The sequence below is a fragment of the Candoia aspera genome, chromosome 9, assembly GCF_035149785.1.
Source record: "Candoia aspera isolate rCanAsp1 chromosome 9, rCanAsp1.hap2, whole genome shotgun sequence".
In the NCBI taxonomy this organism is placed as follows: Eukaryota; Metazoa; Chordata; class Lepidosauria; order Squamata; family Boidae; genus Candoia; species Candoia aspera.
The window spans coordinates 19,666,712-19,682,354 of record NC_086161.1 but is presented as its reverse complement, the minus strand read 5'-3'; the positions used below and the strand labels follow the sequence as shown (position 1 = coordinate 19,682,354).

Sequence of the window (15,643 nt, the reverse complement as noted above, 5' to 3'; positions counted from 1 at the left end):
ACAGAAAGACACCACTGCTAAGCAAAAAACCCTAAGGCTTTCCTTACACAAATCAAGCAGAGAATTTGCTCTCCAACTGTGACCATAATTTATGGGCAAAACGCTATAATTAAGAACCATGTAATTAGGCTAAAGCCATAGAATTTCTGTATGAGAAGTACAATATTTACCCTAAGTTTAAAATAACTTTATAAACTTAGGTCGTAATTTATAACTTAGGTCATAACCATAACTTACAGTATATATTATAAATTTATAACTTATAAACTATAAACATAATTTATAACTTAGGCCATAATCGTACAGAGACCTGTTCAGGGTCTTGCTGCCCATTACCTAGTTTTCCTATTGTTTATGGGATTCACTCTTCAGCAAAGGATCGTTACCTTGTCATGGTGCTGGAGCTTGAGCACCTCAATGATGCCATGAGCTAAACCGTGAAGGGCCACCCAAGACAGGAAGGTCGTGACAGAGAGGTCAGACTAAATGCAATCCCTGGGGAAGGTAATGGCAACCCACCCCAGTATTCTTGCCGTGAAAACTAAATGGATCAGTACAACCAGAGATATGTCAGTATACCATCGGAAGATGAGACCCCCAGGTTGGAAGATGGTCAAAATGCTACTGGGGAGGAACAGAGGATGAGTTCAACTAGCCCCCAACATGATGACGCAGCTAGCTCAAAGCCGAAAGGACGGCTAGCGGCCGACGGTGCTGGTGGTGAACGGCGAATCCAATGTTCTAAGGATCAACACACCATTGGAACCTGGAATGTAAGATCTATGAGCCAGGGCAAATTGGATGTGGTTATTGGTGAGATGTCAAGATTAAAGATAGACATTTTGGGCATCACTGAACTGAAATGGACTGGAATGGGCCACTTCACATCAAATGACCACCAGATCTACTACTGTGGACAAGAGGACCACAGAAGAAACGGAGCAGCCTTCATAATTAATAGTCAAGTGGCAAAAGCAGTGCTTGGATACAATCCAAAAAACAATAGAATGATCTCAATTCGAATTCAGGGCAAGCCATCTAACATCACAGTGATCCAAATATATGCCCCAACCACAGATGAAGAAGCTGAAGTAGAGCGGTTCTATGAGGATCTGCAGCACCTACTGGACAACACGCCTAAAAGAGATGTTATTTTCATCACAGGAGACTGGAATGCTAAGGTGGGCACTCAAATGACACCTGGAATTACAGGTAAGCATGGCCTGGGAGAACAAAATGAAGCAGGACATAGACTGATAGAATTTTGCCAAGACAACTCACTCTGCGTAATGAACACTCTCTTCCAACAACCTAAGAGATGGACTTCACCAGATGGACAACACCAAAATCAGTTTGACTACATCCTTTGCAGCCAAAGGTGGCGGACATCTGTACAGTCAGTAAAAACAAGACCTGGAGCTGACTGTAGTTCAGATCATGAACCTCTTATTGCACAATTTAGGATCAGACTCAAGAGATTAGGGAAGACCCACAGATCAGCTAGATATGAGCTCACTAATATTCCTAAGGAATATGCAGTGGAGATGAAGAATAGATTTAAGGGACTGGACTTAGTAGTTAGGGTCCCGGAAGAACTACGGACAGAAGTTCGCAACATTGTTCAGGAGGCGGCAACAAAATACATCCCAAAGAAAGAAAACCAAGAAGGCAAAATGGCTGTCTGCTGAGACACTAGAAGTAGCCCAAGAAAGAAGGAAAGCAAAAGGCAACAGCGATAGGGGGAGATATGCTCAATTAAATGCAAAATTCCAGAGGTTAGCCAGAAGAGATAAGGAATTATTTTTAAACAACCAATGAGCGGAAGTGGAAGAAGACAATAGAATAGGAAGGACAAGAGACCTCTTCCAGAAAATCAGAAACATCGGAGGTAAATTCCAGGTCAAAATGGGTATGATCAAAAACAAAGATGGCAAGGACCTAACAGAAGAAGAAGAGATCAAGAAAAGGTGGCAAGAATATACAGAAGACCTGTATAGGAAGGATAACAATATCAGGGATAGCTTTGACCGTGTGGTCAGTGAGCTAGAGCCAGACATCCTGAAGAGTGAGGTTGAATGGGCCTTAAGAAGCATTGCTAATAACAAGGCAGCAGGAGACAACGGCATCCCAGCTGAACTGTTCAAAATCTTGCAAGATGATGCTGTCAAGGTAATGCATGCTATATGCCAGCAAATTTGGAAAACAGAAGAATGGCCATCAGATTGGAAAAAATCAACTTATATCCCCATACCGAAAAAGGGAAACATTAAAAAATGTTCAAACTATCGAACAGTGGCACCCATTTCACATGCCAGTAAGGTAATGCTCAAGACGCTGCAAGGCAGACTTCAGCAATTCATGGAGCGAGAATTGCCAGATGTACAAGCTGGGTTTAGAAAAGGCAGAGGAACTAGGGACCAAATTGCCAATATCCAATGGATAATGGAAAAAGCCAGGGAGTTTCAGAAAAACATCTATTTCTGTTTTATTGACTATTCTAAAGCCTTTGACTGTGTGGACCATAACAAATTGTGGCATGTTTTTAGTGGTATGGGGATACCAAGTCATCTTGTATGCCTCCTGAAGAATCTGTATAACGACCAAGTAGCAACAGTAAGAACAGACCACGGAACAACGGACTGGTTTAAGATTGGGAAAGGAGTACGGCAGGGCTGTATACTCTCACCCTACCTATTCAACTTGTACACAGAACACATCATGCGACAAGCTGGGCTTGAGGAATCCAAGGGTGGAGTTAAAATTGCTGGAAGAAACATTAACAATCTCAGATATGCAGATGATACCACTTTGATGGCTGAAAGCGAAGAGGAACTGAGGAGCCTTATGATGAAGGTGAAAGAAGAAAGTGCAAAAGCTGGCTTGCAGCTAAACCTCAAAAAAACCAAGATTCTGGCAACCAGCTTGATTGATAACTGGCAAATAGAGGGAGAATATGTAGAAGCAGTGAAAGACTTTGTATTTCTAGGTGTGAAGATTACTGCAGATGCTGACTGCAGTCAGGAAATCAGAAGACGCTTAATCCTTGGGAGAAGAGGAATGACAAATCTTGATAAAATAGTTAAGAGCAGAGACATCACGCTGACAACAAAGGTCCACATAGTTAAAGCAATGGTGTTCCCCGTAGTAACATATGGCTGCGAGAGCTGGACCATAAGAAGGCTGAGAGAAGGAAGATCGATGCTTTGGAAATGTGGTGTTGGAGGAAAATTCTGAGAGTGCCTTGGACTGCAAGAAGATCAAACCAGTCCATCCTCCAGGAAATAAAGCCAGACTGCTCACTTGAGGGAATGATATTAAAGGCAAAACTGAAATACTTTGGCCACATAATGAGAAGTCAGGATACCCTGGAGAAGGTGCTGATGCTAGGGAGAGTGGAAGGCAAAAGGAAGAGGGGCCGACCAAGGGCAAGATGGATAGATGATATTCTAGAGGTGACGGACTTGTCCCTGGGGAGCTGGGGGTGTTGACCAACAGGAAGCTCTGGCGTGGGCCGGTCCATGAAGTCACGAAGAGTTGGAAGTGACTAAATGAATAAACAACAACATGGGATTCACTACCAAATTCTGGGATACAATTTAGAAACCTACCTACTTAAAAGCCATTCAAAACGGAAGAACATGGTTTCCTTTTTCATTCTATATTGTTTTTAAAACTCATTGAAAGATATGCAGGCAGCAAGTCAACTTGGTGAGAAGACAGTCCTGTTAAGTGTGTGAAGAGAAAATAGGAAAGACTCAATTTTAAAACAAATTTACTTTCCCCAAGAGGCAAGGCTAAAATCTGGCTGGCTTTTTTGTTGTTCAGTTTGTCAATCAAATATATTGATCTCTGCAGGCACACATATTTTCTGATATATATATATATTCATTCTTTAATAAATGTGAAGATTATAGATTTTAGATTTTATAGAACTTGTTCCCAAAGAAAAAGAGGACAATTTATGCTGTCTCTTGGGAGTCAGCTAGAGATAATCTGCTATACCTTCTGCATTCCACAGACAATATTTTAAAAACCCAAAAGGGAAAGTCTCCTTTGGTGACTTCAGAGACACATCCATGCTGTTCCCTCAGCAAAAAAAATTAGAGGTGGACACTGTCTTTTGGGGGGAATATTTTAAAAAAACCCACTCTAATCTAAACCCATGGAGTTCTAGATGGTTTCCCATCCAAGTACTAAAAAAACCCACTCTAATCTAAACCCATGGAGTTCTAGATGGTTTCCCATCCAAGTACTAAAAAAACCCACTCTAATCTAAACCCATGGAGTTCTAGATGGTTTCCCATCCAAGTACTAAACAGATCCAAGACAGCTTAGATTTTCAAAATAGGCTCTGGCCAATGAAGTCAATGGCCTGTCCATAGCATTGGGTCAATCCAGGTAAACAGAATGTCAACCTAACTGTAATGAAAACTGGGTATTGTTACTAAGTAAACAGGAAGTACATACATCTTTGGTAAATCCGTTCTCTTTGCCAATCCCACTGCTATGACCTACAAAAGAATTGCATTTCAAGACCCTGTTTGGCAGGCTCATGGCCACAGTCAATAGTGACTTCTGCTGACGTGCTGCAGACTTTAGTCACTTCTGGAGTGTGACCCACAGCAGCTCTGGACCACAGCCCAGAAGATAGCAGTCAGTGGGAAAAGCTGAAAACTAAAGAAATAACTAAGTTATGTGCAATTTCTATTAAAAAAACAAACAGGATTGGATAGGGCTGCCTTGCTACTCTCAAACCACAAGTCCAAACCACCTAAGCCAGGGCTTCCCACCCTTGCATGACATTTGCTGCTTTCTTGTGAAAAGGGGATCTGCATTCCCACCCTCTTAAGAGCTTAGGCTCAGTCTGAGAGCTGCTTTCACAAAGGATCAGAAATTCTTTAAACAACCATTGTTCTTACAGGGTGGGGAGAAGTTAACACAAGCTTTTGCCCAAACATAGCCTTGGGTGGAATGACAGACAATTTAAATTACTATTTTCTTAAGCCTACTCTAGGCAGACTTTTTAAAAAAGACATAATGGCTACCATTGTTACTTCGTAAAACATTGAAAATTCGGACATTTTCCGTTGAATTAATGTGTGTATAGGGAACAGGCTTGTTACTGGATTTAAATTCAACTAAATCAAATTTACTTTGGGAAGTGTCCCATTTTGTGGGGAAGGTGTAGCATCCAGCATGCTGTTCAACAGCAAATGTGACTCTTCCCCCCCACCCCAGGCTTGCATATGCCTATTGTAAAATAATACTAATACAAAATAGTATCTATTGTAAAAATAATATTGTAAAATACATGTAATACTCCACGGCAATTTTTTATTATTTCAAGGGAAAGATCAGGAATAACACCGCCCAAAAGAATATTTCACCCTGTCCTATCTGCCACCTCGCTTGTCTGTTTGCTAAGCTAACTAAAAATCTTAGCAGTTGTCGTGTTTCTTCACAAAGCATATATTTCAGTCCTTTTATCATAGGGGTAGGAACAGCACCTTACATTTACAATGAAATTTCTTGCATTGGCTACATCCATTAGTGTATAAGCTTTCTTCCAGAGCAGAGTACAGTAAGGTAGAGGTAAAGGTAAAGGTTTCCCTTGACATTAAGTCCAGTCGTGTCCGACTCTAGGGGGCGGTGCTCATCTCCGTTTCAAAGCCGAAGAGCCGGCGTTTGTCCGTAGACACTTCCGTTGTCATGTGGCCAGCATGACTACACGGAACGCGGTTACCTGCCCGCCGAAACGGTACCTATTAATCTACTCACATTTGCATGTTTTTGAACTGCTAGGTTGGCAGGAAACAGTAAGGTATATTCCACACACACACACACACACATATATACACACACACACAGTACATATATAGACACACACACATACACAGTACATATATATATATACACACACACACAGTATATATATATATATACACACACACAGTGAAATTCATCCCATTGAACACAATAGAACCTCCTTCTACGATACACTTTCCTTACTCAGTAAAATAAGACGGCGTGAGAAAGCCCTTTCCTTCTCTTCTGCCTTAAACATCTTTTGGAAACAAGAAATGCACTTTGAGATCCAGCTATGCTGGAATTACTGCTCAAAGGAATCTCTTTCACAGATCCACTGCTAAAAGGAATTTGCTCCACAGAAAAACCTATGTTAATTCATTCACGGATGTGTAATCCAGGAAGGCTAATCATAGCTGGAGAAACAAGCTACCTAGTTAAGCTGATGGCAGTAAGAGGAAAAGAAAGTTTTCCACATGGGAAGGAAATGGCGTATAAAGGAAGACTTTCTAGAATGCCAACAGCTGTGATGCATGGAAACTTTGAGTAAACTGAGATTTTATCGTTCCGTTGCTCCTTGGCCTGTCTCAAGTGCCAAGGTGCCAGGAGCAGGTAGCAGCACAAACTTTTCAGATGGAAATTTAGAAGGCTGGAGAAGGAACAAATACTAAAGCCAAAGGGAAAGGCAGGACAAGAGCAAGAAATCAAGGGAAAGCTATAAAAGGAATCAGTAGCCTTGCCAGCATTTCATTTCTAGGCCTCTTGGACGTTATGTGGCAAAGGAGCACACCTCCATGAACACCTGGGCAAGAGAAACAGTGAAGAAGTTTCAGCAACGATGTTCTAAGCTTTATTCAGCATCTTATGAAAGAGGAAAGGTATGGGTTAACACAGGTAAAAGCCAATCCAGAAAGTCTTTAGCACTAGGCCTAGTCAGGAAATACTGTGATTGTCTTCTGCAAGACCCTCAACTTCTGTGGTGTTCTTTCAAGAGAAGCAACCGCTTTGCTAAGCAAAGTTGTTCATCGTGGCTTTATTGAACAATACTAAGCCATAATGGGTGGGTTCACACATTGTGCCAAACCAAAAGCAACAAAACACATTGCATTTTGGTAAACACAACTGGCTGTATGAGAAGACCTTCTCTATATAATTGTTGCGTTTTTTGCTGTTTGTTTGTCCAGTTTTAATTTTTTAAAAAACTATGGGCTGGACTCACACATCACGCTAAAACTAAACCATAATTTATGAGCGCCAATATATGGCTTCATACAATACACAATGGCAAATCCATTGCACAAAACTAGTCAGTTTCCCTCTGTAAGGGTGAAGGGTTTTTATGAAGACAGTTAATAGACCAATGTTTCTCAACCTTGGCAACTTTAAGATATGTGGACTTCAACTCCCAGAATTCTCCATCCCTCCATCCACAGCTGGGGAATTCTGGGAGTTGAAATCCACATACCGTAAAGTTGCCAAGGTTGAGAAACTCTGTAATAGACCATCCACATTTACTGGACTGAGTGATGTCCAGTATTAGAAGTAACTCTCACACAGTTCAATTAAAGTCAGAAACATTTCAATAAGCCACAATATCAAGGAGACTAGTTTTGCCTTTATGCAATTTATTCAAGTCCTCCGGAGCTGAAAACATTTGAACACTTCTGGTATTGGCACCATAGGACCCCTTCGGTTCACTGCTTTTGAGAACTTTCTATGGTTCAAACAATCAGGCGCCCACTAGAGAAATCAACACTGCAGCTCTTGGCTCCAGAGGGAAGTCCAGCTCAATTAAATTATTTTCAAACCCTCTCTTCCTAGCTCAGGAGAAACGAGTTACAGGACAAAGATTATCTTACCCTGAAATGATCAGCTCCAAACAAAACTTGAATTGCAATGGCTGAAGCCAAGATATTTAATAGATCCTAAACTAGTTCTTAGCAGTAATTTTTGTTTTTAAGATAATTAGCATCCCATTCTTAATATCAGCCTCAATCAAAAACGCAAAAGCCCCAGATTTGGAAAGAGTTCGAACTGAGAAGAGAAAAAGTTGGAAAGAACATTTAATAGCTACTAATGGCAGATCACGACTGACTGGATTGGTTAACTGAAAACACTCCAGACCAGAAACTTGACTTTTTCAACTACACTCTACTGTGAACAGCCTGCACATTAGTGGTTATGCAAAACACAATCTGTACTCCTAATGGAACTTCAGCAGTCCCTCACCCCAGCCATGTTTCTATAGAGTTATTACGGGTATTAGACAGTAGTACTTGGCCAACCTCAGCTGATCTCAAAGACATAAGCGAGATCAGACCTGGTTAATATTTGGATTGGAGGATACCAGGAAACTAAGGCTCTAAGCTATATATTATTTATTTATTTATTAAATTTTGCCACCGCCCATCTCCCCACAAAGGGGATCTCTGGGCGGTTTACAACAAAGATGAAAGCATTAAAATACCATAAATAGATATAAATACAAATATAATATTAAGCACAAATAAGGATATAAATAACGGACGCGGTGGCGCTGCGGGTTAAACCGCTGAGCTGCCGATCGGAAGGTCGGCGGTTCGAAACCGCGCGGCGGGGTGAGCTCCCGTTGCTAGTCCCAGCTCCTGCTCACCTAGCAGTTCGAAAACATGCAAATGTGAGTAGATGAATAGGTACCGCTTCGGCGGGAAGGTAACGGCGTTCCGTGTCGTCATGCTGGCCACATGACCCGGAAGTGTCCCTAGGGACAACGCCGGCTCCAAGGCTTAGAAACGGAGATGAGCACCGCCCCCTAGAGTTGGACACGACTGGACTTTACGTCAAGGGAAAGCTTTACCTTTACCTTAAGGGTATAAAATCCAGATGACGATGATAGTTAGAGTATCACTCACATATCTAAAGGGCCATTTTAGGGCACTAACCATCTCCAGGGGTGATTACTTCCCTTCCCACCCCAAGTGAGGTGGTAAAAGCAGGTCTTCAGTTGTTTTTGGAAGGTCACAAGAGATGGAATCTGTCTTATATATACTGAGAAGTCAAAAATATATCCTGGAAGAAGGTAATGAGAAGCTACTTTCTTACTTTTGTCAAAAAAAAAATAATCCACAAAATCAAGTGGTTTGCCATTGCCTTCTTCCTAGGGCTGAGAGGGAGTGACTGGCCCAAGGTCACCCAGCTGGCTTTGTGCCTAAGGCAAGACTAGAACTCATGGTCTCCTGGTTGCTAGCCTGGTGCCTTCACCACTAGACCAAACTGGCATGTGTGTGTGTGTGTGTGTGTGCACGCGCGCACACTTATTCATAAAAATGTTGTTCATTCATTTAAGCTTAACTAGCCAAATGTTCTCCATTGGTTGTAGAAAACCATGTCATGACATCCTGTTACAAATCCAAGACTGGAAATGTATTCAAGACATACAAATAGATCTATTCAATTCTAACAAATATAAACCACAGTTTAGTTTCATATGAAAATGATTTTAAAATTAAGCAGTACTCTGTACATTTCATATTATAAAACAGTAAAACAAAGTAATATTAGCGTTAAAGATAATATTCCACTCTGACCTCTTTAGATCAATGTGTGAAACATGATTATATTTCTCTTTTCCTCATTGGTAATTAAATTCACATTACCAAATCCTTACAGATGTCAAGTTTTTTGGCTGTGAATGCTTGGATATAAGGATATGTAGCATGTGTTTGGTCAAACCAGAAAAAGAATAAAGATGGAAAAAGTCCTACTTTTTTAAAAAAGGACAAACTAAAACAACTCTTGCTTAAACTTTTTGTTCTGTCAAGTACATACACATCAAGATATTACAAAACTCCTCTTATCAGTGCAAAAAGAAAAAAGAATGCATGGCCCATGTTATATTTAATCAAATATTTTTTTCCTTTTAAAGTCATTGTTTAAAAAAAACAACAGAAAACTATTTATCCAAGTCCTCTTAACAGAACCTTTGAAGTGTATCAAGTATCCTGCATTACAAATGAGCATTTTTGCTATATGGGATCATTTTTGATCAAGAAAGAACTAGACACATGCTTTTCCTAATTCCTTTAGAACATGCTGGCTGGGGAATTCTGGGAATTAAAGTCCATGCTTCTTAAAGTTGCCAGGTCTGAAAAACACTGCTTTAGAGCTTATTTTCCTGCCCAGTATGCTGTCAAAAAATTAAGAGCAAGCCCTTAATGAGCAACACTCTTTCACACCTCCTGCTCTGCCAAGAAGCTGCCATTCCTAGATTAATATTGGCTCACAGCAAGTCACACGGTCTTAATTCTGTACTCCACCTCATCTGATAACTTTCTGGGCATTCCATCAGCACGGCATGCCACCTAAAACAAGATGCCACAGACACATTTACCAGGGAGAACAGAGAGTTCAGTTTAAGCACGATCACAATAAAGTCAAGGAGGTCTTCATTTTTTAAAACAAGTTCCTGCAGTGTTCCTCCTCCTTGGTACTAAGGCTCCCCTTGAATATTGAAGCTCTGCAACGTATTCAACATAGTACAGATACTTGCAGGATATAAAATGAGACTGTATACATGTGACATGGTATAGAATGTACATAATATATGGCAAAGTATTTGCAATCCAGTTATAGAACTGTAGTGCACTTATAAAGTGAAGTAGGAAGTCTCTTTTGAGTTGAGCATAACTCCTGGTAACTTTATGGACAACACAGAAGTGATTTTCCATTGGCTTCTTCAGGAACATTTTTTTCATTTTCCAAGTCTAGTCTACAGCTCCAATATTTCCCAGTGGTCTCCCACCCAATCAGACAGGGCCAACACTATTTATCTTCTCAGCCCAGGTCGGGTAACTCAGGTGTTGTCTATCTTTGTATTTCTTAATTACTTTGTAATATGTGTTTCTACTTCCTAATCTGAAAATCACATTTTGACAAAGGAATGACAGTGCCACACAATCAATTCTTAGATTTTAAAAATAAATCAGTCTTGCAAACCAGATTATCAATAGTGAATGTGGATGTAGTACCTGACTGACATTATATTGTGTTTCCTGTAATGTCTTTCCTTCAAGTATGGACAGTGAGTTGATTAATTTGGACATTTATCAAAACTGCTGACCCAGGACTTCAATTTTTGTGGGTTTTTATTGTAAAATGGGTGTGCTTTCTGCATTTCAAAATTACGGTATGCAAAAGAGGGCTTTGTGCAAAAAGGAATTTAGAACAGAGAAGTCCAATTCCCTCCCTACTCTTTTACCATTGGCTTCCCCAAATGACTTTTCTTTCCCTTAGGAAATTCCAAGAGAACTCTTTGCCATAGCAAACGTGTTTTTTAAATCTCAAAAGAGGAAAGTTGCAGGGACGTGGTTCAGAGATAGCTTCTAACAGCATTCCTGCCTGTAGAACAGGGTTTCTCAACTTAGTGTGAGAAAGGGGGATAGCAATGTTGTTTTTGCAAAAAGTTATTTCTACAATAGAAAAGAACTTGCTTTTTCAGGAACTTGCCAACTGAAGCTGGCTTTCTAGTAGCTAGGCTCGCCTGTCAATATACTGAGGATGTGGGATATGTGGTTAGGGGAAACAGGAGACTGTTTCTCCATAAGGGCAGGTATAAAGGAAATAAGCCGCCTAACCAATGCTGAAAATATGCTTAAAACCAGTTGTAGCGAACTTTGTGGTCAGACAAGACCCTGACCTACTTACTCCAAGGGGGCTAGCTGCCTTATAAGAAAAAGAATAGATAGGGGACTGGGGGAGGTAAAAAGTGAGGAATGGGAGATATAAACAAAGGCGGGACTTCCTGCAGAATCTAAGGCGTCTCGGATAGGCTGTAAACTCTTAAGTAAGTACCTATCCAATGGGGAAGAGGAGGAGGGATTTCACCGGCCAGGGATAGGGAACCAAACGGAACAGGTGTGCCTATTTTGGCTGGGCACCCGTCTTCACAAGAACGTTAATAAAATCTTTTTGCTGCTTCTCAAGACTTTGTCAAATTTATTCTGTGAGGGACTCTTCCTGAGCCACGTTTCTTAACCTTGGCAACTTTAAGGTGTGTGGACTTCAGCTTCCAGAATTCCCCAGCCAGCAAGCAAGTGGGCTGGAGAATTCTGGGAGTTGAAGTCCACACACCTTAAAGTTGCCAAGGTTAAGAAACCCTGCTGTAGAACGTACAGATTCCCTTCTGTAAGCCTAAACTCTGTCACTTAGATAAAACACCATGATGCACCTTTTTTCACAACTTTCTACTGCCTGAGTAAAGTGCTCAGTTCTGTCCAGAAAGGGCAGGATTATCTGGAGTAAAGGAGATTCAGTGGGCACCAAAATAGGAGGTAGGAAACCATCTTGCAGCACCCTGTATCACAGGACACTTTCCTCACTAAAACCATAAAGATTATTATTCGTATTATTCACATCATGCTTGCTGAAAGAGAACATGCCTTATTCAGCATCCCCCAAGAGTGAAATCCATGTATACCCACAAAACGCCAAAACTCTTTCCTTACCAAAGGTGCAGGCGCTCTTTCATATCAGAGAAACGTTCAGCATTTCCACACAGCCTCTTGCTCAAGCACACATACGCTTGCCTATTTTTGCAAAGTCTATTCAGGCAAACCAGGCCTTTATTTCACTTGGCTAAAAATACACATACATACAAGCAGCCCAGAATATCTTCCGTGCATCTAGTACTTTCAGATTATTCCATTAGCATGCCGTTAACTCAGCATTACTTAATATGAGACCATTACTTATGGAGAGCCACCAACCTAAGCAGGAATCTGCAAGGGTGAGCAGAGCTCCACATCCCCTACTTCACCTTTCCGCTTCACAACCCGCCCCAACTACTCCTGCAACTCTTTGATTATACCCAGCTTTCTCAGTCCCAATCTCCCTAAAACTGCCATACTCCTTCCAAAATATCAGTGCTCCAAAATGACTTCCCCATGCCCTCTTTTGTTGGTGGCCCATAACAGCTGAGATGAGGACCAAATTTCTCCACTTCCAAGGAATATGTAAGTTTGATAGGAACTGGTTAAATATCCTTCTCCCAAATTCCTCACATTTAGCTCCACCTGATCATATTGGGCACTGAGCACATCCGGTATTTCTGGGTGCTGGTTGCTGGAGAGGATGTGACCAGAGCATATGCCCTCCAGCAACCAACATCCAGATAAGCAGGGATCAGCACCAGACAAACAATCAAGCAGAAAATAATACCCCGATCAAGGAACTACCAAGGAGAAAACCACACCCCAACCAACACTGGCAGGGCAAGCTGTTGAATATAAACAGGGAGCAAACCCCACCCTCCCTCGCACTGATGATGTTACCTAGTCGGGTAATGAAACGTCTGCAAGCCAACAACCAAGCTCAGAGAGCACCAAGGACTCCACAGTTCCACCCTGAGCTACAGAGATTCTCTTCTATTGCAGTATTTCTTACTCAGGATCTTTATCCCCCTCTTATAAAGTGCAGATACTCATGGTATCACTGCCCCTCAAGTGCATAGACAGACATCACTTTTATTCCCCAACCAACAGCTAAGACAATTGGCTAAATTTAGACAGCTTAATGAAGCACAGTGGCTGTACTCACATCACATGAGGTCCCCAGATAAATAATTCCATTTAATTTAATGGTAAGACACATCCCAAACTCCACAACCCACTTTTGGCTTAGTCCGGTGTGTTGTACAAACCCAGCCTCTGCCTCTTGGTGAACTTGATATCTATTCCTTGCTATTGCAAATATTCTGCTAGCCCTACTCAGCCCACTGTATTTATACTGATGAGAGGCCTATGTATATGCACCCCACAGCAAACCTAACAGCTTATTGTGCCAGTTACTATCCAGACACTTCAGGATCTCATCTCTCCACACATTCCTTCAACAAGTACCTCTCATTTCACCTTGCTGATTCCCCACTTTAGACAGAAAGAATAAATAATGGTCTCATATAAGGAATAGCCACTCATAGCAGGTTGGGTCCATGTAGAATGGGGCTTAAATATGAAACTGTATTTGAATAAAGTAAATGCATATTCTTAAGAAATTGTTCTAGGAGGCAGAGCTCAGCCAGATTTAGTGATTAGGCATTGAGGTTACAGGAATGGAAGGAGGAAAAGACAGTTATTTGGAAGAAAAACCACAATTGTCAGAAAAGGGACAATTCAGGGAATACTGCTGGACAGGGAGAGGGGAATAATGACTCCCAGAGAGCAGCTTTTCTTAGAATGTATGCAATGAGCAAGCAGAACTACAGTATGGACAAGGATCAAATGTAATGAGAGCTTTCATTCAGATGGGTTAGACCAGGGTTTCTCAACAAGGATTCTAGAAGTCACTCAGGGTTTCCTGGGAGATCATGGGTTATTTAAAAAATTACTTCAAATTTGGGCAACTTCACATTAAAGAGATAAGTTTCATGCTTCATTTTTAGTTTAGGAACACTGTTCATGCATCTAGAAGGCCCACCCATGAAACGAATTAATAATTTTGTAACTTCTGGCCTATATTTGAGCCTGAATGTGCAGGGGTTCCCCGAGGCCTGGAAATATTTCAAGGACTCCTTCAGGGTAAGAAGATTGAGAAAGGCTGGGTTAGACTGCTCACTGAAACTTTGGGTGGAATGAGAAATATATGGTGTCAAGCCCTTACAGAAAGACACAGCAGAGAACTAGGCAGACCTGAGATTATGTTATGTGATGGACTAACTGCTCTCAGTAAAAGGCTATGAGCTACGTAGTCAATAAACCACAGAGGGAAAGTGGAACTTCTAAAGTTATCTGAGAATACCTACTCATGGTGAAAGTCAATGTTACCCCTGGAGGTTAGCTTGAGAAACACCGGGGCAATGGAACAGATTAAGCCTGTCATGATCAGATGGAAACAAAAGTTATATTGGGAAATTTACAGTACAGCTAACAGGCTGCTTTCATCCTCAGACTTTGAGAAGAAGGAACTGGATCAGCCAGGAAGAGGGAAACTAAGCTAAGGAGTCAGATCCTTTGGAAAGAGGGATTTGGAGCAAAAACACCAGCTGAGAGGAGGCTGGCAGACACAGAGAGGTAAGATGGGCAGCACGGAGCCAGAGGGCATCTCTAGCGCTAGGAAACCAGCCCAGCCCACAGCAGACAAATAATCATCATGTTGGTGGATTCATAGGCCACCTTTCCCAGCGAAGCTCAAGACAACGGACATCCCCTCTGGCCCGCTGACCCCTGGAGGAGGGGAGAAAGGAGGTCATCCCCTACAGCAGTGTTTCTCAACCCTGGCAACTTGAAGAGGTCTGGACTTCAACTCCCAGAATTCCCCAGCCAGCAGGGGAATGGGGAATTCTGGGAGTTGAAGTCCAAACCTCTTCAAGTCGCCAAGGTTGATAAACACTGACCTACAGTGATGTGCAGTGGGTAAGGGGCAGCCCCCCAGGCCCAGAGGGCAAGATCTGGGGGGAGGAGGCAAAGGCATAGTCATGAGGGGGTGCGCAGCAGTTTCTCCACCTCCCTCCAGAGGAGCTCGACTACAACTCCCATCAACCTTGCTGGTGCAACAAAAACGGGGAGGCTGGCGGGGGATGATGGGAGTCGCAGTCCAACTGTTCTAGAGGGCAGGGCGGGCCGGGGGGGGGCCCCCTAGTCCCCTTCCCTCTCCCCACACCTTCTCCCCGCCCCAGCCTTCCAGCTCCCCTCCTCGGGGGCCTAAGCATCGCCCCGTGCCTCCCCTCTCACCTTGCAACGCCCGCCACCGCACCGCACCGCTCCGCTCTAGGCAAGTCGCAGAGATGACAAACGCCCGCCGCCGCCGCGCACGCTCATTATAAAAGAGCGGGCGCCCCGCCTCCGCGCGTCATTGGAAGCGCCCG

The 15,643-nt window shown here is 42.3% G+C and overlaps 1 protein-coding gene across 3 annotated transcripts in view; it reads right to left on the bottom strand.

Annotated features, from left to right (window-relative positions):
* SLC39A14 (solute carrier family 39 member 14) overlaps positions 1-15,577 on the bottom strand; it is a 41,730-nt gene extending 26,153 nt beyond the window's left edge. For 2 of the 3 annotated variants that reach the window (XM_063311454.1, XM_063311453.1), the window contains exon 1: positions 15,510-15,560. The gene's annotated coding sequence lies outside the window, so the exon portion shown is untranslated. Of the gene's footprint in view, positions 1-15,509 lie in introns of all 3 variants that reach the window. The other variant, XM_063311455.1, reaches the window with a different exon arrangement.
* Between the last annotated feature and the right edge of the window lie 66 nt (positions 15,578-15,643).